This window comes from Ailuropoda melanoleuca, chromosome X (genome assembly GCF_002007445.2).
Source record: "Ailuropoda melanoleuca isolate Jingjing chromosome X, ASM200744v2, whole genome shotgun sequence".
Lineage (NCBI taxonomy): Eukaryota > Metazoa > Chordata > Mammalia > Carnivora > Ursidae > Ailuropoda > Ailuropoda melanoleuca.
In genome coordinates, this window is record NC_048238.1 from 80064697 (window position 1) to 80090104 (window position 25408).

Here is a 25408-nt window from a genome sequence, read left to right on the forward strand (position 1 = left end):
AAGTGCTAACTCATATTTTCCCCTTCAATTTGCTGTTATTCTAGAATTTTAGGCAGGAAAATATGTTCTTTTATACATCACAGATAAGCCTATATATGTACTTTAATTTTTGGAGTGCACTTTTTTCTTACTCTTAAATAGAGTACTATTCTTTTGAATTGTCTTTTTTTTCTCCTCATTTTTTAAAACCCTTAGCTGAGAAGGGTCTAGAATATCACCTGTATTTCTCATTTTACTGAGAAACTTCTGGCATTTGATTCCATTCTGTTTCGAGTGTCTAGGAAAAGTTCTAAACCCCAACTTTGGTAATGGAACTTCTTCATCTAGGGAGGTCAGGCAAGAAAGAAATGGAACATTTTATTCATTGTATCAATAAAATTTAAAAAGTTTGAAAGAGCCAAGCATTCGAAGAAAGTGAATCACCTAGATCTTTTATGCATTACTGGTGGAAGTATACATTTTTACAACTACTTGGGAAAAGAAGTTGGCATTGTCTTCTAAAGCTGAATATTCACAATGCGTATAAGATGTGTTGTTTTAATTTTAGTTGATTAGTTAATTAATTATATCAATGCAGCCATGTCTGGTGAGATGATTCACATACCAAGGGTTATAATTAATTCCATTCTATGCACTTGAAGCCAGACTGCTCTTAGAATTCCAGGGTGGCTGAGCACCCAAGTGGGCATCCTTTGGTAAGGCAGCGTACCAGGCTAGGGCAAAACTAGAAGAGCTATAGAGAAAGACTTGTTTTGATAGGAACACTATACATTTAGAAAAGTGCATGGTTCATAGCCTTTTTATCAATGGCTTTATGAAGCAAAACCAAAAAAAAAGAAGTATGTTTATTTCTTCATTTCTTCAGTGGCTGCTCAATGTGCAGATTTTTAGTCATAACCAAGAAAAAAATGGGAGACACATCAAATGGATAGTTTTCTGTTTTGTATATTTGGGAAAATGTGAGTTTCTTCTAGACACACAAGAAAGATGTGTCTTCACATAATTCAAGGATAATGATCTACAAATTCTTGTCAGGAAAGTTGAAGCAATTTTAAATAGTCATATTCAACATGTAAGCCAACATAAATAACTAGATACAAAGCAAATTGGTTTTTGTAAAGGGAAATTATAAGACAAGTAGAAAAAATGTAGAATTATTAACTTAAAAAATTCCACAAATTTGTAACCACGTTCCTCACAAACAGTAATTTGAAAGAGAAAGAGAATTGTCACTGGGGAGGTGGGAGATGTTTGGTTTTAACAATAGCTGTTACTTATTGAACATCTACTAATGTCAGGGACTAGATTGAACTCTGCAAGTTGTTTCTTCTAATTCTCACAACAGTCAGCTGTCAATAAACAAGTTATTATTGATCCTGTTTAGCATAAAAGAAAACACAGGCCAAGAGGGCTTAAGTGAGTTTCTAAGGTTCCACAGCTCATGAGTGACAGAGTTGGGATTCTGAACACAGATCTGCCTGATTCTAAACTCACATTTCCTTCCCCTAACGCTAACCCATGTGTGTAGTAGCCATACTGAGTGAATGAAGAATGGATCCCGAGATGTTTTAGGTCTCATATCCACCCCCTCTTCCAAGCTGGTTCTTCTGAACAGAGCACGGGCTCCCAGCCCTAGCTCTATTGTCTGCAGCACTGGCAAGTGACCCATTGGGCTTCTCCATGACCAATTGGGCATCGAGCAGTGCAAAAGCAAACCCCTCCACAAGCTGGGAGAGTCATGCTGTGGGCTACTCCTGCATGCTGGGGGAGACATATTTACTGTGTCCTATGGCCCTGCCTAGGAAAACTGAGGGGGCAGAGAGACAAATCAAGCAGCTCAGTACCTGCTACTACTGAATGAAGCTGACTATGTCCATATTAAGTTAATAGAACTAAAAAATGTTATTGTTATTACATTATCATCACCATTATTATTAGCTGAGTAACTCTTAGCAATTTACATTAACCCCTCTTGGACTCAGTTTTCTAGTCCATAAAATAAGGTTGACACTACTGGAATGACCTAAGATTGCCATGGTGATTATATTACAAGATAAATTCATTTTAATACCCTGGCAAGTTGTTCTTTAAGTGTTTGTAGGACAGGAGAGATAAGTTATTTTTTCTCTTTGACGTGATTAAAGTGAGATTATAATTATCTTACAGATACTGGCCCCAGTGTATTTTCTTTCTCCACATTTCTACTAGCTTCCTGACAAACTAGCCTTCCCAGCCTCTTCATTCCCTGTATATAACAGTCTGTTTAAACTAGAGCTGATAGAATTCCTTTTCCATTATTTCTTGTAATTTAGATCTACATTCAAGATCCATTCCTGGTCCCTTTTTTCCTTCATAATACCTTTGAATACTCAAGTCCTCACAAATCTCTCCCCTCTACCACAGTTTAGTAATGACCAGTTTCCCATTTTTTGTATTCACTAATGTTATCTTATTAGCTAAGTTGTAAATTCTTTGAAAGCAAAGACTCTTTTCTCATACATCTTAGTACTTACAGAAGCCCCTAGCCTAGTGCCTTACGAAAAGTAGAAGTTCAATAAATAATTACTGATGGATAAACTCATGTAAGTTATCTGTGAAATTAGTCATTAATTCTTATAACCAGAACTCAAAGAAAGCTCTAGAAAATTGAATACCATCGTTTTAGAACCATTCAAAATGTAGCACTGTTTTATGTGGTAAATAAAATATAGACTGAAAACTCACTTAAAATCAAGAAAAGAGGGGACCCTTGGCTCTCTTAGTCAGTAGAATGTGCAACTCTTGATCTCGAGGTTGTGGGTTCAAGACCCATGTTGGACATGGAGCCTACTTAAAAAAATAATACATAAATAAAATAAAATAAAATCCAGAAAAGATTAGTTTGTGAGAGATAAATTCATGATAAGTTATTTACTGAAAACAATTATTTTGGAGGAAAACCTCACATTTTTTGTGTTGACATTATAGATGATAAACTTGCCTTCCTAGGAAATGTCTTCAGGGCCCTCTGCCAGAAAGGACATTGGGCTCATAGGTCATAGCTATGTTCTGATATTAGGCCAACACTGTAAAAGAACGTACACAACTTGCAGCTCATTATATTACTGTTTTCAGACAATTGGGATGAAATGTATAAGTGAAAAATACACATTAAACAAAATAAATCCTTGCTGACTAAAATACAAAACCCAGTTTAAAAAAGGACACATTTTTCCTAATGTTTGGCGAGGATACGTTAGAAAGACTTTTTTATACAGTATATATTTTTTAATTATTGTTGTTTCACCTGTCCTCTTTACTGACACTATTGTTGTGGAAAAACAAGAATCAGACCGGCGAGAGATCAAGTGACACTCGGAGAAGTAGGAGAACACGGATTTATTTTACGCCGGCGGACCCAGATGAGCTCGTACTCCACATTCTGGACCCCGGGCAATGGGGTTACAGGGCTTTTATAGGGGGCTGCAGGCAGTCAGGCTCCAAGGGCTATGCTGACTGCCGGTAGGTGGGTTTGAACTGGGGGGTAGGGGCTGCTTTAGGCGGGAACAGTAGTGCAGGGAGCATGTGGCGGGAAGCCTGTTTACAGAAGCGGAAATGGCTGGTTATCTCTTGCTCCCAGTAGGGCTTCTGGTTATCTCTAGCTTATTGTTAGTAATTTTCCATCTTCTGGGGCCTCCTGGCCTGGGCCTGCTCTGGGCAGTTTTGCTATTGAACCAAGGATAAAAGAAAAGTGAACATGGAGTATGTGGGTGATATGAAATGGAGGTAGAAGATGGACCATGTGCCTGAGATAAACTTCCTTGTCTTGAGTTTCCAGACATTGTTCTCTTTTTGAAATGAAAATAAATATCTTCTTCCTTAGAAATATGGCAAGACAGTGTTCAGATGCCCTACTACCCTTGTGGACAAACGTGTCATGCTACGGGGTTGTAGTATTTTCCCCTTATTATTCTAATGCAGAATAAATGCCGGTTGAACATTCCCCTAACCCTCTCCAGCCATAGACACACATACTACACTGATAACAAGATGTGGGAAGACAGCTTTTTAAATAGATTTTTAAAACTTAATTTCTTAAAATAATATAGTCTAGGGGCTTGTCTTAGAGGTCCATGTGGGTAGGTGAGAATCTCTGTCAACACAATGTCTGTTCTCAGCATTTTTCCTAAGGGCAACATGCTATTTTGTTTTCCCATGTAATTATTTTTGCTTGTCTTTTTCTATTTATGTACTTTAATTTCATTTAGAACTTTGAAGATGGAAAAGTATGACTGTTTAGATTCTCTCAAAATATAAAACAGTCTTAGTGATAAAGACTGTGAATTCTCTTTGATAAACATCTGTTATAGCTGAATGAAGGGTTATTTAGCACAAAATGTGGTATTCAGCAAAAAAAGCAATTTATCTAAGAAATACTTCTTCCCTTGTTGCATTTACCCTCTTGCCAGCTTGGTGTATCTCTATTGCCTATTTGTCCTTTGTTACTGTCAAGACAGCAGATTTCTATCTGGAGCAGATGGTGTAACTGCCATTATTCTAGTGCTTAAAATTCATTCTGCTGCAGGAAATTCTTATCGTTAAACCTCTAATTTAGCAATATTAACAAATTGAAACTATGGACTGTTTTGTCCAGGATGTCTGGACTTTGTTAGATTTCTGAGCAAAAAAAAAAAAAATATATATATATATATAGATAGATAGATACAATTTTCATGAAAATTGTATCAAAAACTTATTTGATTATTTCTTGACAAATCAATGTGAAGCTTTATTTCATTAAGTTAATATATAATATGATGGTAGGTAAATGCTCTAAGATGTTAGTCAGTCATTTGTTGTATAGGAGTTTACCATGGATTTTCCTTGTTTTCTTTACTACTATCTCCATAATTTATGCAAAAAGAAATTAAAAATCATAACATGTGTCTTGCTACTTTTTGAATAGAGTATTTAAATTTAAACCTATTTTTAAATTTCCATTTTGGGCCTTTTTCTCCATAGCTCCTAATAGCACCCCACCTCTCTTACCCCACCTAGAAAACCATCAGATTTTATATTTCACCTTCAGGAAAGAATCAGAGAGAATGCCATTTTATTTTCACTCTCAGTCACATTTTCAATATCGGAATGATTAAAATGAGACCAAAAACAGTTTTGCATTCAACTTTAGCTTTACAGCTTAAAAACAAAGGCAACAATTATTTTGTGCAAATATTCGTAATAACTTTTAAGCAAATGACACGTACAATCAAGTATTCAGTAAATAGAATTCTACAACCTGTCATAAGTTTTCCGTGGTTACTACTTTAGAAATAATTCCAGTCCAGGGGGCGCCTGGGTGGCACAGCGGTTAAGTGTCTGCCTTCAGCTTAGGGCGTGATCCCCGCATTCTGGGATCGAGCCCCATATCAGGCTCCTCTGCTGGGAGCCTGCTTCTTCCTCTCCTACTCCCCCTGCTTGTGTTCCCTCTCTCACTGGCTGTCTCTATGTCTGTCAAATAAATAAATAAAGTCTTTAAGAAAAAAAAATAATTCCAGTCCATGTTATTGGGTAAATTGTAAGCGGTATCCCATGGTTGGACATCTGTGTAATCACCAATGCAGTGACTCTAATTAATTGAACACATGTTGATCCAGTCAACTATTGTTAGGTGACCCTACATTCCCGTCTGCTCAGGAGAGTCACAGTTTACACTTACTGAAAAAATATCAATTATACTTTCTTTGACTCTCAGAAGTGTCCCAGTTGGGATATTAAGTTAGATGCTTATTTTTACTCTCATGCACCCATATAAACCTAAGGAGTTACATGCTGACACATATAAAACAACTATAAGCAAGCTTCCCTTACCCAGAGGAGCATGCAAACTTATTAATGACATAAGAGATACATAAGAAACCATTGCAGAATAACCCATACATCTTTGAATTTAAATTCTAAATTTGTGGTACAAGCGGGAAGCACCATGGGAATTCAGAGAAGAGATACGTGGATGTGAACTAGAGTAGTTAAGTTCGGCCCTAGTTAAGTCCAGGCATGAGGTCACATGGAGAAAGTTCTAGGGATGGTGATAATTAAAGCTCACAGTTGATCAGTCAGCAGTGGAAATGGCTGAATGAATACAAAGAAGGGTATAGTAGAAAAAATAATCAGTAAGGACTTAGAAATTCTGGTCTCTTGCCCTGGCTCTGCCACTGGCCAACTTCATGTTGTTGAGGAAATTACTTCTTCCCTTTGGCTTTAGTTCCTTCATCTGTAAAAAAGAGGGAGTAAACTGGATTCATTCAGCAGTTTCATTTATTGTGAGACTACTCTGGGCAAGGCACTTCACTAAGGACTATGCAAATGATCTCTAAATTTCCTTTCCTGCTCTAACTTCTGTGGCAATCACTTCCATCACCAGTGTTTCCAGCAATGTAGTTTTAGTCCGTTCAGGATCATTCACTTCTTTGTCAAAAAAGAACATTGCCTGCGGGTAAGTCAACCCCACCCAGCAAATATTTGTTACGTTGAGTTGACTGGAAACTTTTCCTAGCAAGTGTCCTTTATTTCCTCATTGGCTTAGAACCATGTTTTCATTCTCTGTGATAATGATGCAAGCCCAGAACATAGGAGACCCTTCAGGGAGAAGCTGCTAGGGCATGTTTTCTGAGCATGAAAACCGCCATTCATACATCAGGTAACCGAGGCTACAACCCATTCAGCTGGGAAGCAGGGCTCCTGAGCTCTGCTCTCCTTCCTCACTTTTCACAACTAAGGCCTGGTTTCCTATCTCTCTATCATCCTGATCTCGGGGAGCTTGCTCTTGTTCCCCCATGTGAATCACGTAACAGGAGAGATCATGCTTTCTGGACTGAAGTTGTAGCAACTGAACAAGGAGCTCCACCAACTCAAAGAAGCTGAGATATCTTCTATAAATCCAGCTGGTTCAAGGCTGCAGGCCCACATCCCTTGGCAGGTTTTCCTATTGCAGGGAGTGGGGAAAGTAGCCCTAAACCATCAGAATGGATTATACATCACCTTTGAATAATGCACACGGACACTCACTCCATTAACTAGAGAAGTTGGAGATAGATCTAATCTGTAAGGAATCTGAGAAGCAAGAGAAAATTGCTTTTGCTGGTCTAATATTTATCCTGTACTTTAGAATTGTGGTATGCTTAAAAGTAGTTATGTGTATCAATAAAGAAGTCTGGCCTTCTTAATATAGCAGATACAAAATACAGGATTAAATATGTCATGTTTAAATTGATACTTAGTTCATTTACCTTTGTCACATCATAAAACAGAGAAAGAATTTTTTTTTTTTTGTAGAAGTGCCAAGATATATTTAAATCCAGCTGCAAGTCCACCCGACTAATGTTTGCTTTCAGGGTTGATAGTGATGGTCATGGTCACAGTGGCCGGGGATGAGACGGAGAAAAGTCAAGATTTTGCAAAGAAGTGTTGAATGAAAAGTAGGAGTAACAGAAAAAATCAGAGCTACAGTCGATTTTCGCTTGTAAGTGAGAGATGCAAGGAAACCAAATTATTGAAATTTAAAACCAAGGGTATTTATATTCTCCTTATTGCACTTTTACACCCAGAGCGATTATCAATGTTGCCACAAGGGGTTTGCCCTTACTTTTCGTGTGGTTAGGCATGAGAAGGGAAACAAAGTCCTTTCCAGAAAAGTATTCTTAGTACCTTTCACTAATTAAAAAAAAAAAATGAATTCCAAGTGCTAAGAAATTTCTACTAGCTTTCCACATAATCCCATTGAAATTTTTAAATTTACAGAGTGTATTTTTTATTTTTTTTCAGAATTACATACAGCTGCACATTTAAATCTGTAGATGTACTGAGGCAACTATATAAAGCATTAAATTAGAGATACGAACAGCTGAAAACTAACTTTTCAGAGCTCAAAGTAGAGTTGCAAGTAAATCATTGAGAATCTCTTTTCAAATATACTGCATGTGAATTTGAAGTAAATCTATTTTATTCTGTCAGTCATATTAGACTCTTCGAACTCCTTCAATTGATAAAGCACTTAAATCTTGAAAACTTCTGACTAAAAGGGGGGATAGGACAAGAAAATGTGAAAATCAAACGGAATGATATGGAATCAATCAACAATGTGCTGAAATATTAACTTGCAGATAGCTCTAATTGTATGTTTAAAATAAGGCCAAATGTGAAAGTAGATTATTTCTTTGGAAGACGGGTTCAATTATTTCAGGGTGTAGAAGCAAACACAGTTCAAATCTCAACCTCATTTTTTGTTATGTGCGTGTGTGTGCACACGCGCACATGCACATGCCTGTAAATGCACACACATGTGTTTAATCACTGTTCTGGCAAAATAAGAGCACGATCCAAATTCTAGGCCTTATTCCAAAACTTCTAAGATTGGAGACACCTTACAAGGTGTCACAAGGGGCCAGGTATAAGACAAGAGAAGGAAAATGAAGACGCTAGCTCACATTGATATCTGGAGGGGCTAACCAGCCCTAGGAAACGCAAAAAAGCCAGACTTGGAGCAAGGCAAACTTGTTTTTAAAAAGGCAGCAGACAGGCTCCATTTTTCGCAGTTAAACAAAGGCAGGACTGGCTAAGAGACAGTGCATGTAAGAACAAAAAAGAGGCTGAACTGAGGCCAATGAGATGGTGGGTATTCCCTTTCTTCCTGATGAGATATGGAAATTTTCTGGAACAGAAAGAATAGTAAGAAGATAGATCTGCACCTATGGTGTTTCAGGACAACTTATTGAGCTCTGTAACAAAGTTATAGATTACTTTGTCTTTCAACGTAGAAAGAAATGACTGATTAAATGGAATGTTTCACTGATTTTCCTAAACAAGCCTATTTATAGAATTTCAGAAACAAGGAATGCCTTCTCAGGTGAGCTAATGTGAACACATTCATTCCCCAAACCATTTATTGAGCGAGCACAAGTTGACAGGGGGCAACAGAGTAGCCTGAGAGTTCAACACAGTATAGAAATTCATAATATAAGGACAAAGACTGTCAGTTTTAATACTTTAAAATAGGGATTTAACAGCATGTGTTGCTATCTGTTTTTGAAATGAGGAGGCATGAGATGTTATATTCTTAGGGCCTTTGGGTTAGTAAACATACAGATTGAATATGTTGTAAATGGAATCCTCCTACTTTAAAAGTGATCATTTGTAATATGTTTTTGAGCATTATGTAAACTATCTTATTACATTATGTAATATGTCAACTGTTTGAATAATATTCTAAGTGAAGAATGAATAGCCTTACCAATCTTTAATATTTCTGGTTTTGCTTTTACTTGAGCAGCTCCATAAGTGGATATTTATTTTGTGCGTTATTTTTTATGAAAAGAACAATAAATGGCTTCTCTTGTTACAAAAGTAGTTATATAAATATTTTGATCAATTTTTACTGATTTCTGTTAATGGGATAGAACAATGTGAAATAAACATCTTAAATGCCATTTACTGATGATTAGATTGTAAATGGTAAGGTTCATTTACAAATTATTTGAGGAATTTGATTTTGAAAGGAAAACCACAATCAGAATATGGACTTCTTCACTAGGGGGCTCCCAGCCTTTTTCAGAAATTTGAATTCTGCCACAGGGTAAAGAATCCTGGTTTGTTCAAGTGATACTTTCAATCTAAAATCTAGGAGGCAGGTGCTCACTTGTCCTCCTCCATGCTTGGAAAATACAGGGAGGAGGCCATAGTGGCAACTGTCACCATGATTGATTTCATTGGGATAGAAGATTGACCAGCTGGTTGTAATCAATGCATTGAGGACTCCCTCAGAACAGTGAACCTGTTACATTGAAACTCTGCAAGGGAGAACAAAACAACAATGTTTTCAAACTTAAAGATTTTGAAATGCAAGATACTTTTCTCATGTCATCTCTTCTTCTACACAACACAACGTTTAAGCCATATGTTGTTCACAGAGTATAATATTGCAATGATAAATGTACATGCAACAGATGAAAGAAATGATAACGACTGAGAGTGTTTTAGTTTTGTATTGAACTTTGTATAATGCTACTTGTACAGTTATAAGTAGATGTAAGAAGATCCGTATATGAACAGCATATTTTACAATCTTCCTGTCCTTGAATTTGAAGTGTATTGCAGGTTAAGCTCAAGCCAGGGGAAAGATTGTCTTACAGAACTCTGACTCTCAAAACTGAAGTGTAAAGTAAATATAATTATAATAAAAATAAAAATAAAAATTTATCATTTATTTCTTTATTCAACAAATATTTATGTAATACCTAATATGTGCAAGGAATTTTCCACATATAATCTATTCTTAATGAAAATCATCTCAGCAAGCTAGTAATGGAGATAGTATTATCTTCATTGGCTGTTGGCCGTGCATTCCTGAACCATGGAAAGTAGGATTGGACATCGTTACTCTCTACATTTTTGCTTACTTGTTTTTTTGCTTACGTGTAGTTTACACCTGCTTTGAATGAAAAGGTGCAACACATTCCTATGATTAGGAATGATTATTGAGTAGGAATCGTCAAGGGAAGTTTCCTACATGACATGGACCCCTAGCTAGAGTGAAGTACCCAGATGGGCCATTAGGAAGTGGAACATTAGAGACTTTGTTAAGCACATCCAATCATTTGCAAGACCACAGGTAGAATTTCATCCCCATTTTGGTTTTAGGACACTCCAAACACTCTGATCTCATTCTGCACAGGAGGTGAGTTTTACAGCGTTTCCAGGCTATGCCAGGTCACAATGAAACTTGAGAGCAAATGTGTAACAGCTGCAGTTTTGATAACAAATTACACACATCTAAAAAATTACTGAAACTCATTTTGGAATTTGATATTCAGTGCCATCACATAAACAGCTATTGGAGACTTAATGGATACCAGCCTCCATGCTAAATGCGTTGAAGACAGAAGCATATTCCTTGCATTCAAGCGCTTTACAGTCTGGGGATAGTGATCTCCGGGGTGCAAAGGGGTGACACTTTGCAAAAGCAGAACTCTTCTACCTTGCCCATTTGAGTTATATCATCTTTTGTTTTGTTTCTGCTTTTTGTTTCTTCTTGATCTTTAAGCGCAAAAGATTTAAGTGTTCGTTGGTAGATTTTCTACTTAAGCAGATGCTACCTGACTACATCGACATATAAAATTTACAAACGGACTCGGATATTTTCTCTTAACATGAAACTATTTTCCGCTTTTGCTGAGTCCTTGTATTTAAGAACATGAAATGAGGGCCCTTGTACTCTGTTGGAGACCTCTCTGATGCAGAGATGTTGATTACTATATTCTCATTTAAAGGTGAAGGACTAATTCTGTGAAATGCTGAGAGTGGTTTCCTGACTAGCTCTTATACTGAAGGGTTTTTTCCTAATTGATTAGCTTTTGAAATAAAAAAAGAATCATTTTCATTCCAGACTAGGCTAGATGCAAGTGGTCATCCATGTAAGATTAACAAGGGAAAAGTTAATTTTCTTTCCATAATTACTTTCAACATTTTACTTTTTTTCCTCAATAAAGTTCAAATTGTTCCTGAGAGCAGGGAAGTATGACAATATTTCCCAGCAGATGATAATGAGAAAAGATCATTGAGGATGTGGTCCTCATTCAGGCAGTGATAAAATAAACTGTGTTAATTTCTATACATCCTTGCAAATATCAAGTCTGCATTTTCATAGTTTAGTTCTCATTACTGTACCTTACATGAAAAAAGATGCAATTAAATCAGAGAAGAGGGAGCTAGTTGCTGTTATGACTAAGTTTTTTCGTTAATACTATGTGATATCTATATCAAAACTTTTTAAAACCCTGAGCAAATGTCTTATTTTGTAACTCTTGTGGGAATATACAAGTTAGTATTTTATGCATAACATGGGTAGATGCCATTCAGAATAATAAATGGGACATATTTTTTATGTATGGTTTTGTTTATGTTCTATGGATTTACTTATGTTTTTAATTGATTTTTGTGTTGTGTATAGGATTACTATATCAGAAGGATAACATTTTTTAGCTTTTGAGTTTCTTTAGAAAAGTGGATGGTGTTGTGATGTAGGCTATTTGACCATATTAGTTTTATGAAATTAGAAAAAATAATTCCAACCATCTTAATGAATATAGCAGATGTGTCAATCTTAAAAATAAAAGAGCCAGTTATTTTACCAGCAAAACGAGTTTATTTGGGAATAGCAGAGGAATTGCAATTCAGGACAGGCAAATTATAGCAAACCATAGGCAAGTCCAAAGAGACAAAAGAAAGGTTAGCTTTTTTTAGGTTGTAGGAGGAAGTTGGGGAGGACTTTTTTATTTTTATTTTTTATTATTATTTAAATTCAATTTAGTTAACATATAGTATATCATTAGTTTCAGGGATAGAATTTACATATACCCAGTTGCATATACCCAGTGCTTATTACATCAAGTGCCTTCCTTAATACCCATCACCCAGTTACCCTATCCCCACACCCACCTCCCCTCCAGCAGCCCTCGGTTTGTTCTCTATAGTTAAGAATCTCCTGTGGTTTGCTTCCCTCTCTGTTTTCATCTTATTTTATTTTTCCTTCCCTTCCCCTATGTTCATCTGTTTTGTTTCTTACTTCCACATCTGAGTGAAATCATATGGTATTTGTGTTTCTCTAACTTATTTCACTTAGAATAATACCCTCTAGTTCCATCCATGTCGTTGCAAATGACAGGATTTCATTCTTTTTGATGGCTGGCTGAGTAATAATATATATATATATCTCACTTCTTTATCCGTTCATCTGTCGATGGACATCTGGGTTCTTTCCATAGTTTGGCTATCATGGACATTGCTGCTATAAACACTGGGGTGCAGGTGCCCCTGTGAGTCACTGTTTTTTGTATTCTTTAGGTAAATACCTAGGAGTACAATTGCTGGGTCATAGGGTAGTTCTATTTTTAACTTTCTGAGGAAACTTCATACTGTTTTCCAGAGTGGCTGCACCAGTTTGCATTCGCACCAACAGTGTAAGAGGCTTCCCCTTTCTGGGAATACAAATATAACAAATATAACAATAACAGATATATATGTGTGTGCATATATGTACATCTACATACACACATATGTACATACACATGTATATCTCCTTTTAGATTATCAACAGATTTTTATAGTCATGTTCATATAGATCTTAAATGCTTTCTGTTAATATTATTTTCTGTTTTTTTTAATTGAGATATAATTGCAAATTACCTTTTTCTAGAAAGATTTCTTGGATTGCTCATGAATTTTCAGTTCACTGCTGACACACACGTTTGGGTTTTTTGTTAACAAATTTAGCACACAACAATGATTTAATCATTGACTCCCAACTTTTGCATGTTACTCATCAATAGATGAGTAAATCAGAAAAAAAATTCAACAATGAATTTTGCAAAACAGAACCCACTTTGTAAGAAAATAGAAACTAGAAGACATTTTTTTTAAAAAAAAGGAGAAACAATGTTATGATTAATGAGGTGGATGTGAAGTTTGTGATAACATTACTTTTGCTTCCTTTCTGGACCATAATTTTGTTCTATAAGTGAGGTTTCTGGATAAACGAGGTTTTGCAGTTTACATAGCACCTCAAACATGTTTCAGTGTTCACATGAGTCCTAGAAACTAGGTTACCAATTTATGTCTTAGAAATGGATGGAGCAATATTGATTACTTGGTAGTCTCTGTTTTGTCTTTAATGTACAAGCTGGTGTTTTTATGCACACTTCTCACTGCTGTAATGCTTTGTTAGCCTTCATATACTATTCGTTAACATCTTGATTTTTTAAAAATGAAAGTATGAACCACAGATAAGTTGGATGATTTAACCTAGATAGTACAAGGTGGGAGAGAGATTTTGAGCTTTGAGTTTCTGTCCTCTCTGCAAAACCAAAATTAATCAAGTTTAACAGGATAATGCTCTCAAGTATGAAAGAACTTCGCTAAGAAATTATGAAAGTACAAGTTAATCAGAATACAGAACTACTTACTTGGGCTGACAGTTACTAATTACATGTTCTCGGGCTGGCTTAATTTCAGGCAATTTGCTGTGAAACAAAACAAAAAAAGTTCCTATTAGTTTTTAGTCTTGCAGAAAAAAACAATCCCTCAAAGCTCCAACAGAGAAATAATTGCTCTATAAAGTATAAAGAAAGCAGATTTTAGATTTAAGTTTTTGGGCCAATGTTTTTGGAGGTTTATTCCCTTTGCTATCTATTTCAAACTCCACTTAGAGTTAGTGGATCAGTTTGGGAGCTTGTGTGCCTAAGTGAATAGCGGATTGTTTAAATATCACTAGTGGAGAGAAGCGTGAGTTTGCCTTGTTTTCAGCAATAGATACATTTCTAAGAAGTTGTGTATAACCGAACTTTTCCCAAGTGAGTCATATTTTAAGTGCGTGGTAAAGAACGTCATGAGCCTCCTAGATTCACGTTAGGAGGATTACTAGAACTACTACATTGTTCCCCTATAATTTTTTCCCCTCTCACTTTAATCAGATTAGCATCTTATTCTTGCAAATTAGATATGTCACCCCTATTTAATGGTTTTTTAACTTGGCATATCCCCTTTTTATGGGCTCTAAAGGTTTTGGTACTTGAGCCTCTGTTAGTAAGAGTTACATGCTTCTGCTAATACAATAAGTACTGCTAGAAGCTTTGAGGTAATTACTTTCTCAGAATTGAAAGTATTAAAAATTGGTGGCAACATACTGTGGAAATAAATGAAAAGTGAGAGCACACTAAATAAGGTCTTAGTTCTCAATGCTGAATTTCTTAACTGCACTTAGTCCATAGTTGTGATGTAAGTGGCTGAAAGCCTCAGGGTATGGGCTAGACATACAACGAGGAGATAGGTCAGTAGAAAATGGTGGCTCAAATAATCCCAAAAGTGGATTCTCTGGAAAGCATTTCCGGAAGAGAGAACCACAATACAGCAGTTTTCAGGAAGGGACTGTGGGTACCTGGAAGTCACAGGCACATGAAAAGAGCCCACAAAGAAAGTGTAAGAAAAGGCAGTGCTTCCTCTGTTGTTTTGGTGACAGTAGTCCCTGTTCTATTGAATGCTGAAAAGCCACTTGACAGTTACAAAAGAGAAGGAAGGAAGTACAAGGAAGCTCTGGAAGAAATAGAGGAAAAGAAATATAAGTATCTGATAGTGAGAGGAACGGCAAATAGGAAAGAAAATAGATACATTAAGGTTCAGGTAGGGAAACAAGCTGCCTCAGTTGGAAACTGAGCGTAAAGGGCAGACAGAGTCAAAGGGAGAACAAAAGAGAGAGTTCTAGGGGAATCTTGATGAACTAACTAAAATCAGACAACCAAGAGTAACACAGTTGAAAGCACATACATACACTGAGTGGAGTATAAGAATAAAAAAGACAGGATTGTAAAAATGGAAAGGGTTATGGTGATTTATGCAAATTCAGGACAATAAATAAGATTTAACAGCAAAGAAAACATTTTTATGAAGAGGATCAGAATATGGACCATTTCTGAAAGACCTATAATCAAGCACTAGATATAGTTACCAAAACAAACATAGAGGAGTTATTAAAAAGATAGGAAATCTGGAAGGGATGATGGATTATTATGGATGAGATAGAAAACAGAAAAAGAGAGAATCAGTTTTGGGAATATTATGCACCACACAAGATGAGATTGCCTCTTTTCTACAACCGAAATTTCTAAGGATTCTTATACTTGTTAAAAAAAGAGTTCTAGAAAACAAAAAAGAATTTATGTATGTTGTTCATGTTTTCAGCGTAACTGCGGTTCATCTTCAAATCATTAAGGAGCTGTTAAAAACAAAACTGAGTAAATTTGAAGATCTAATAGGTTTTATTCAACAATTCATGAATCAGACAGCATCCCATCTAACAAATAGAACTCGGAGGAGCTGTACAAAATGAAAGGCTTTTATAGGCGGAAGTGGGCAGGAAAGGAAGTTTCTAACAAAGAGTGGATTGTTTCAGGCAAGGTCACCTTTCTTTGGGGATGGAAGGGGTCTGTGGCAGATTACCTCACTAGTGCTGTCCAGGTAATTCCAGATTGACTGGTTAAAGGTTACATTCCTGAAAGAGGCTTGAAACTGCAATGGGGTTAGGTATTAAAGTCTCAGTTTGTTGACATGGGCTTAGCCTGTGTGACTCCCTTTAGATCCCATTGTCTCTTTTTAGTAATCCATAGTGCCTAATACACTTTCAAACACATAGGAGATTTTATCAAATTCAGGTTTTTTCAATATCGTTTAAATGCTATGCAAGAAAATATTAACAACTGGGAACACATTTTGTCATCTTTGTCTACTGGCCAACAATTTAAACAGTAGTTTTTATTCTTGTGGGTTTTTCCTCTAAGATTAGTTTATTTTGATAATTCCTGACACAATGTGATACAGCAGTATTTCTTCTAGTACAGAGAAACGCAGTCAGTATTTATCCTACTGTTAATTACATTGTTCTCTGAAAGAGTGCTTTGTTTTTTGTAGGTGAGGGAAGGGGCTAAGTGGGGAGAGAGAAGGGGGAGGGCTTCAGCAAGGCTTTTCGCTGTCTCTGTAGGGACCTGAGAAAAGCAAAAGCAGTCTTTAGTCCTTCCTCTCTCTGTTTTAAAGAATATCCATGCAGTATTACCATTCAGTCATTTCCTCATTGAAGGACAGGTGAGAAGTAGGAAATTCGGTTTTATCCACATACAGAGTGGCTCCATAATTTTGCATGGCTTGCTATGAAATGGAGATAGCACAGGCCTGACCTGTCAGTCTATTACGGCAGATCTGGAGACTGAGGACAAAATGGATGGCATGGATCTCTAAGTTCACTAAATTTAATGTCAGTCATTACTCTATTGCAAAGTACCATATAAACAACTAAGGAATACTCACTAAACAGGGATGAAAGGAAAATCCTAAAGTTCAATTTGCAGATTGTTGACAAGGTGGAAGAGACCCCAGGTAGTACTCATTTGAATGTATTGAAAGGATTGAGAAATCACTGAGTACACCATGAAGGTTGGTTTTTTAGTTCATTGTGACACATCATTCCATGCTTAAAACCATTCAGTGAGTTCTTATCTCAACTCCTTCCCATGATTTACAGCACCCTAATGATTGGGTCCCAGGCTTTCCCTATTCCCCAGCCACAGTGGCTCACACCCACCTTAAGCCATTTGCACTTGACATTCTCTGAACACCATTCTCCCAGGACCTCAAATGACTAATCCTCCTCCTTCAAGTCTGAGGTTATATGTCACTGCCTGAAACAGTTTAACCCTGACCACCCCATCCAAATACTCACCCCAACCTCTCATGCTGGTCTGTTTTATTTTTTACAGAATTATTACTAAATGCAGTTACCTTATTTGTGCACTTCCTTATTAACTTTTTCCCTGCCCCCATATTCTAAACTCTATGGTAGCCAGGACCTTGTCTATCTTGTTCACAGCTGTATCCCAAGCAACCAGTTTGCATGTTTATTGAAATATGAATGATAAGTAATAAAAACAGACCTCAGCCAGCTAACCAGTTAAGTCTTAGGTCTAGTTCAGGGTGGTGGAATTGGATAATGATGTAGGAACTCTTGAAAAGATTTCAGAGAACAGATAAAAAGATGATCAAAGACTTAGAAAACAAGACCTATGAAAAGGAGAAAATGGTGATAGGTGTTTACAAGTGCTTTTGCATGCATAAACTCCCTTAATCTTTTACTAATAAATATGCAAATTTGTTATTATTATCCCTCTATTATAGGCATTGAAATTTCGATAAAGAGAATTTAACTGACTTGTCCAAAGTCACATAATTATAAGTCTCAATTCACATTTGTCCAAAGTCACATAATTATAAGTCACAATTCATATTTTCTTAATCTCGTATCCAGTATTTTTTTTTTCCATGGTACCACCTCTGGTTTAGTCTCCAGAGCAAAGAATTTAATTTGGATGTAATAAACAAACACATTTCTTATTAGAGTTTATAACTTCTGATAGGAGTTCTCCCAGGTTGTCGCCAAATACCTTTGGAATTCGTTTGGGATAGATATTCGTCTGTCTGGTATGGTTTGGAAGTGGGGAGAAGGTATGGCTACAGAGTAGAGATGACTTAGACACAGTCTCTAAGATTCAGTAGTCTTTTGACCAAGTTTTCAAATTTCAAAATGAATCATTTCAAATTTATTTCACATTTAAAATTTGACCAAATGCTACTGCCTTTTGAGCTTTATATCACAAGTGGATTTGGCTCTAGGATGTGCTCATTGCATGGGCTGTGTATATTTTTATTCAATACCCAGAGCATGCAGTGTGAACATAATAGAGATTGAAAGACAGCCAGGAGGGTAAAATACAAATTCTTAAAGAGAAATGTTGTGCTTCACATAGGTTTGTTAAACTCTCTAAGTTGTTTTTTGGGGGTTTGTTTGGTTGGTTGGTTGGTTTTTTTACTAAACCGACTTCTGAACTGTTAATTCTACACCCTAGGTTCCAAACTCATAACTGGAATCTGCATATTGCTTCTACTTTTATAGTAGACTTGTTATTACTCTTTTATTTAGATTCAAAGTTTATTAAAATTTCATATGGATAGTCAAAGTTAGCTTTCAGTAACAGGAGCATTCTTTTAATAGAATTATAAAAACACATTTGGAAGAACATAATTATTATGATTTTTCATCATTTTATTAAAATCTCTTTTGCCAACACATTTGATGCTATTTACTGTTGATAAGTGAAATCTCTATAGTATCGTTTTACCCCATGATAATATTGTCAATGTATCATCTTGTGATCAACTAACTGGATGTTTCTTTAACCCATTTATTTAGAATAGTCTATAATTCTCAATATTTTTACAATGAGAATCTATTAGTTTAATAATTATAAATTGATCATGGCCTTCAGTTAAAATAGGCAAAAAAACATTTTAGGGCATTAGAATAAATTATTTTGATTTGAAACTGCGTGATCTTTGCATAAAATTCCAAATATAAATTATACTGGCTCCAGTCCTGACTATATTCCTTATAATTAGAAAATTGTTTGATTATTCTTATTTTGGCCTCTCCTTCCTCATATTAGAAAGCAAAGCTGAACTTACCCATCTAATAGCAAAATGAATAGTTAGAATTACTTACTAAGAAACCTAGTTCAAAAACAAATTTTAAAAATGTTATAGGCCAAAGGAAAATAACCAAAGTACTTTTGAATAAACTTATAAATAGAATAGAGATGGAAAATGGGTTTCTAGGGAAAGAAGAATTTTAGTAAGTGCTGACTAGAAATATTGGGGCATTTTTCTGTAATATCAAACTAGAAATTAGGCTTTAATAGTTTTTTTAGAATGTCAGAATATATTCAACACATTGTGTTTCTTCATGCCTGGCATATAGCAGGTCCTCAATAAGTATTTGTTGAAAGAATAAATGAACCAACAAGTCTTATTTGAGCACCTGTTATGTGGAGGAGAAAAAGCTACGACCCAGACAGAGTTAAATGATCTAATATGGGAGAGAAGAAATATGAGGTGGATGCACAAATAACCAAATGTGTGATAAGAATAAACGTATCCTAAAAGATCAGAGGAAGGCCGGATCATTTTTCATCTGGGAAAGTTTTAGGGAGAAAAAGGGACTTGAGGGTCAGAGTTGGTAAAAAGAGAGCAAAATGATCTGTTCTAGAAATATAAGCAAATACATAAACATTACTAAATCAGTGTTATTATAAGACATTTAATAGACTAAGATCAACAAATGCTGGATTATCAGGAAATTTTTTAATGATCATCTATTATTAAAAATTCCATTTGCCTTTTATAGTAATATAATATGACATAGTCTAGGTTCCTGAAAGCTTCTGTCTCTTGGCTTTTTTTCCCCTGTAATACATTACATACATCAATCTAGTAAAGCATATCCAAAATATTTTAGCAATTTCTCTGTCAGTTATTTTCTTCTTCAGGTAAAACTTCTAGCCTCAGTAGTTAGAAATTAATTTAAATCATTAGAATAGCAGTAGTTGTTTCTAGTATAAAAGCTTCTGTTTCTCTTCTTGAGAGGATTAAAGGCTTTAATTTTTTTTCTATTTCCTCTTAGGTCATATTTGTGAGAGGTAGCCGGTAATAGGAAAAGTTGATTTCATCAGGGTAGGGAGAGGTGTTAGGAGCAAAGCAAGCTTATTGCCCCACCCAGGAGATGTATGCCTATCATGTGAATGATATGAAGATCACTCTGATTCTAAACTGGTTGTCTGGCCCCTGTCATACACGTTCCTCCTAACTCACTTTACCATTTATCAAACAAAATCTAGCTATGGCCATTCCCCCCCCTTTTTTCTTCTGTTTCTTCTTGTTGTCCTTTCTTCTTTCTTAACTTTACAAGGATCATGCAGGTGTTGTTCATCGTTCTATATTCAAATACTAACACATGGACTTGAATGGCATCCATATAAATGCTTGTTGAATAAATTAATAACCATCTGCTCTGGAAAAGTAAACCCATTTAAATATAGCGATCTAAGAAACACAGAATAAGATCAGTGTGATTCCTGAATGTTCAAAAAGCATACTATGATAAAATGCAAATGGCTTTTTATTTTATTAACTCTTGAAATATTTCTACTATAATTACTGCCCCCAATTCTCCCTAAGAGGACAGAAGACTTAGGGCCTATCTGCCCCACACCTTTTCAACACTTATTAGCTGCATAACCCTGAGCCAGTGAATTAACATTCCTTACCTTCAGGTTTTCTCATTATAAAATGTGACTAAGAATTTTTATCTATCTGAAGACAGTACACTGAAAGAGAATCTATTGATCCAATTCATAATAGGTGAAAAGGTGAGTATAATTTTTAAAAAATTATGTGGAAAAATGCATGTGGACGTTTTTGCTCTTTATCAATCAAAACTAATAAGTTACTGTAGCTAACTGCACATGAGATTCCAAAACCCCCTAAATTAAAAATAATACAAATATATAAATAGACATACATAAATACATATATATATATTTACTAACAGAGCTCGTGACACCTATTTAGTAATGCCGATTAATACTATCATTTAAAGGTATGTAATTCATGAAATTTCTAAACACAAAGTAGGATAAAAAGTTTTGTTATACATGATCGCATCCCTAGATGTTGAATGACATAGTTTGAAGGATTAAAAGTTAGAGAATCATTACTAATAGCCACTTACCTTCAGTAGTTGTAGAATAGTTTTTATTGGTTAGCTCTTTTTTTTTCTTGAACTGAAAATGTACCCCGTATTCTTTTATTCACTCAATGAAGTTGTACCCTGTTTGGTACTGTGCTAGGAGCTGCAGATGTAGGAATCAGTAAGACACAATCCTTCTCCTCAAAGAGATCAAATTTTATTGGGAGAAACAGACAAAGAAGCAGACAATTAAAATATTATATTGCAGGGGCTGCAGCAGGAGTGAGCTCAGGCTCTCCTAATCCAGCCCCTAGTAGGGAGTCGATCAGGGAAGCCTTCTTAGAGGAGGTGGTATCAGTGTTGTACCTCTGCTGCCTTTCCAAGGGAGGTCAAAATGCAAATTATTTAAATATGCAATGTCTAAGTGAGAGATATAATAGAATTTATTGTTTGATTACTTTGAGTTTTATACGTTATGGAACTAAAAAACATATTTCTGGGACTAGAGGTAGAAATGAAAAGAAAAAGACTAAATAAGAGACAAAGATGCAATTTTCATGAACCTAGTAAGGAAGGAATAAGATATGATTAGAAATTAGATGTTCACTAGGAGAATTCCCTGGCATTAAGAATTAGGAGGTTGAATGCAATCTAATAGGTGACAATGCTTAGGATTTTCCTTAGAGCATGATGTAGTTATTTTTTTAAGCAACAACCAGGACACAGCTTTTGATTTGTGTGCATTAGGTTTTTATAGTACTGAACATTGCTCTCAGGGCAAGTTGCCAATGCACTACTTCTTTATTTTTTTAATTTTTTTAAGGATTTATTTATTTGAGAGAGAGAGCACGTGTGAGCGAGCATGAGCGTGAGTGGAGGGAGGAGCAGAGGGAGAGAGAAAATCTTAAGCAGGTTTCATGCCCAGTGCAGAGCCCAATCCGGGGCTCAGTCTCACACCCCTGAGATCACAACCTGAGCCAAAACCAAGAGTCAGAGGCTCAACTGCCTGCACCACCCAGGCGGCCCTGCACTACTTCGTTAGATGTGTTCAATAGTCTGGCAAACCAACTGTCCATTCTGTTTGCCAGAATGCATTGAAATGTCATAATGGTTACTTTAAACATCTATTCTTTTTTTTAAATAATATTTTTTTGATTATATTATGTTAGTCACCATACAGTACATCCCTAGTTTTTGATGTAAAGTTCCATGATTCATTACTTGCATATAACACCCAGTGCACCATGCAATACGTGCCCTCCTGACTACCCATCACCGGTCTATCCCATTCCCCCACCCCCTCCCCTCTGAAGCCCTCAGTTTGTTTCCCAGAGTCCAGAGTCCCTCATGGTTCATTCCCCCTTCTGTTTACCCTCCCCCTTTCTTCTTCCCTTTCTTCTCCTACCGATCTTCCTGCTTCTTTAAACATCTATTCTTAATTACACTCCTTTGATGTGTTCTCAACCCATACTAGAGTATTGCTAATGAATTACATTTTCTTTTGCTATATATATGCTCATTGCATAGTTATCAGTTACATTTTTCATTGTTCCTCAAGTTCTTATGTATTTATGGCACATATCAACTGCATGTTCCTTTGCTATATTTTTATAAATAATTTCAAAACTACCTCATGAACTGACCCAAAAGATGTTAGTAAATGATTTGGCTCACTACAAATCCTGTAGGAGATATATGTCTATCTGCCATTTTAGGGGACTAATGAGGCTGGCTACACATTGTAGAATTCTACCTCTCAAATTCTTTTGACTCATTTGCCTGGATTCTTTTGGAAGATACGGTACCTTCTCAAGTTTTAATTGTGCTAAAACTCTACACATTTGAATTGACCTGTTAATTGAAGTTGTAAAAATAACTTGCTAAATCATGGCACATTTATTTTGACTATTCCCATTCTGGCTTTCTTCCTATTTTGATTATCATTTCAAATATGCATTTAATTTTTGTTTTCATGCTAATTCAGCCAACTTACCTTCATTTAGGTCACTTTGTACAAGAAAATGAATTATCTCATTGTTTCATCCATTCGATGGATTTCTGCTACTGCATATATACTTTTGAGCTGTCCCAGATCTCTTCAGAGATTCTTTATTATCTTTTCTGAACTTCTTTTATCACAGAATCACCTAACATCTTTTTATATGGTCACTTTGCTGCTCTTAGATAATTTATTGTCTCACTCATTATTTAACTAAGGAAATTAAAAATGGGAATCGAGGGGCGCCTGGGTGGCACAGCGGTTAAGCGTCTGCCTTCGGCTCAGGGCGTGATCCCGGCGTTATGGGATCGAGCCCCACATCAGGCTCCTCTGCTATGAGCCTGCTTCTTCCTCTCCCACTCCCCCTGCTTGTGTTCCCTCTCTCACTGGCTGTCTCTATCTCTGTCGAATAAATAAATAAAATCTTAAAAAAAAAATGGGAATCGAGATGAAAAGATCAGTTTAATTTAATCTCCCAACTTCTAACTGTCCTTTCTGCCTTTATGCAGTGTATATACTTCCTAGAGCATCGCTTCAACATGAAAAAAAGAATTTTCATTTAATCATCCATCTATACATGTACTCATTTATCTTGTAACTATCATTAGCATATTACTTCACACACAGTTGGTTACAAATGAATGGATATATCCATTAGTTTCTTAATGCTATAAAAATTCCTATTTCCACCAACTCAATTCTCTTTTGCATTAACTCCCTATAGTCTAAAACAGGAGAGAGAGAGAGAATACATATCCAATATTGCACTTAAGAAGGGTTTTTTGCTAAGGTAGACGGATGTGTCAGGTAATGACAGGTAATTTTCTTTCTGGAATAGGTTTTATTTTGAGCAAAAGTTATATAAAAATATTCTACGTTTAGCGATTTGGAGAGAGTGGTGTACTGTGAGAGAGCATGGAAGCTCTGTGTCCTTTCCTCATACCTTGCCCTATGCACCTCTTCCGTCTGGCTGTCCCCGAGTTATACCCTTTTATAATAATAAATGTAGTTTAAAAAATCTATGCTTTAAATCACCATCCATTTTCATAGACCTTACACAGATACCTTCTCATGGAAGAAGAATAAATGTTTCTGAGGTCATTTTTAAATGTAGAGAAATTATATCAGCGCATATTGCTTGAAAGTCAACACACTGATAATTTCCTTTAATTTCAATTTTGGTCAAAAGACATCTTGATCTAGAAGAAGGCATTCAGAAAAAAAACAAAAAATTAAATACACTGGTATCCTGTTAGACTTGGTAGGGAAAAGGTCTAACTTATCTCAAGAAATAAATATTACACAATAATAAAATAATAATGTTTACAGTGAGAGTAGGTAGTCTTTTTTTTTTTTTAAAGATTTTATTTATTTGACAGAGACAGCCAGTGAGAGAGGGGACACAAGCAGGGGGAGTGGGAGAGGAAGAAGCAGGCTCCAAGCAGAGGAGCCCGATGTGGGGCTCGATCCCAGAACACGGGGATCACGCCCTGAGTCAAAGGCAGATGCTGAACGACTGAGCCACCCAGGCGCCCCGAGAGTAGGTAGTCTTATCTCCAAAAATTAATTTTCAAGTTGTGATTATGAAATAATCTTACAAATAAATAGCTGCAGCTCAATGAAATTTAGAGGCATATATCTTCAACATAATTCAATTAGTTCCTATGTCTTTTGTCACACTTCTTGATTTTCAAGTTATTAATTTAAAATAAAAATATTTTCATGCTTCCCATAACTTGATTATTCTTCCTTTCTAAAATAATGATAAAATGGAACCAGAAACAAATCATCTCCCCCAAAATATCCACTTGCATGGTATTTTATGTTTTTAAAGATTGTTGATGTTTTAGAGTGTTTACCTAAATTACCTTTTATTTTTAATTGTTTGAATCTTATCTGAGAGGGTGATTATTTTCCTATTTGTTGGTAATCAATAGCAGGTTACATGTATAAAACCCATAAAAATTAGAATTTGAGCAAAACTTTTGCATTTTAGAAATAATTCATGAAAATTCAACAATGTACCACCAAAATGCATTTTTATAACCTATGTGTAATATGGAAAGCATTTAGTGATACTAAGAAGTAACCAATTTTAATGAACAGAAGAAATCTGTTTTAATGTGATACGTCAACTTTCTTAGAATACAGTTTGTCTAGAGTAGGCATGAATATGTTTCTATATGTCATGACCCATTTAATCAAATTCCTCAGGGAAGTTATTTTATTTCATTTTCATATTTTTAAAGTCCATAATT

The 25408-nt window shown here is 35.7% G+C and overlaps 1 protein-coding gene and 1 non-coding gene across 2 annotated transcripts in view; both read left to right on the forward strand.

Annotated features, from left to right (window-relative positions):
- Positions 1-25408, forward strand: part of HTR2C (5-hydroxytryptamine receptor 2C) — a 269781-nt gene that overhangs the window by 35783 nt on the left and 208590 nt on the right. The gene's annotated exons all lie outside the window — the stretch shown is intronic.
- On the forward strand, positions 1649-1776 carry LOC117797571. Its single transcript, XR_004622577.1, has one exon. It is a non-coding gene; the product is annotated as a small nucleolar RNA SNORA35 (small nucleolar RNA).